Source organism: Elephantulus edwardii, unplaced genomic scaffold (assembly GCF_000299155.1).
Source record: "Elephantulus edwardii isolate Elephantulus edwardi_28Jun2011 unplaced genomic scaffold, EleEdw1.0 scaffold00060, whole genome shotgun sequence".
Taxonomy (NCBI): domain Eukaryota; kingdom Metazoa; phylum Chordata; class Mammalia; order Macroscelidea; family Macroscelididae; genus Elephantulus; species Elephantulus edwardii.
In genome coordinates, this window is record NW_006399810.1 from 8,449,920 (window position 1) to 8,450,856 (window position 937).

Genomic DNA, 937 nt, shown 5'->3' on the forward strand with positions numbered 1-937 from the left:
AGTTACCATGACTTGTAATTAACTAAATCGATGGTATCTGTCAACAGTATGGGTCATAGTATCAGTTATTTTTAATTTTGTCCCATAGTTTCCTCCCGTTCTATCTGAGACTCTGTGATACCTTCAATTTAGTCAGCCCCGGTAACCAGGCACTGACTAATTTTTCTGGTCAGAATCCTGAAACTGAGGTTCACATGGTCGTCCAGTCTTTTAGACTAATTATTTTTCATTTTCTTCACTTCAGGTGAGGAGAATCTTAGATAATCACTTATAAGACTTTAGGATCTTAGATAATCACTTATAAGACTTTAAGATTTGAGACACTAAGTCCCCAGGTCAAGTATCTCAATCCCTTCATTCCATCCTGGTGTTTGGTTATGGCTAAGAAGTTTTCATAACTATGCCCCTGTTAACCCTAATGTGTGTGTGTGGTGGGGGCGGTGTGTATAAATGGTATTATTATATATCGTATATCTTTCTAAGGAACATTCCTTTATATATGTAAATAAATACTACTCTTAGAAATGTCATCTGCCTTTACATATATGGAAGTGAGTATAGTCTCATTTGTCTACCCATACTTGATTTTCTTGCCTGACTACATAGGCATTAATTTCTAGTACATTTGTTATCACCAATAATGCCGTATTGTGTGTATAGTAGTATTTGCTTTTGTTCCCTGTACCTTTTGTGCACTTCTCTATAACTTTCTTATTCTTAATAATATACTGATCACCCTCTTCTTTCATATTGTCTCTCCTTCACTCGAACTAATTCATGCTTCTTATCTAGTTAGTTCTGTTGTTCATAGGGTTGTTATGGGTTGTACTCAACAGTACTCAACAATCTAGTTAATACTTTTTCCTCCACTCTCGTCATTGATACCCATCAAGGAATGTTTGTTTCTATGTGTAAACCTTTCCTTGTTGTTGTTGTT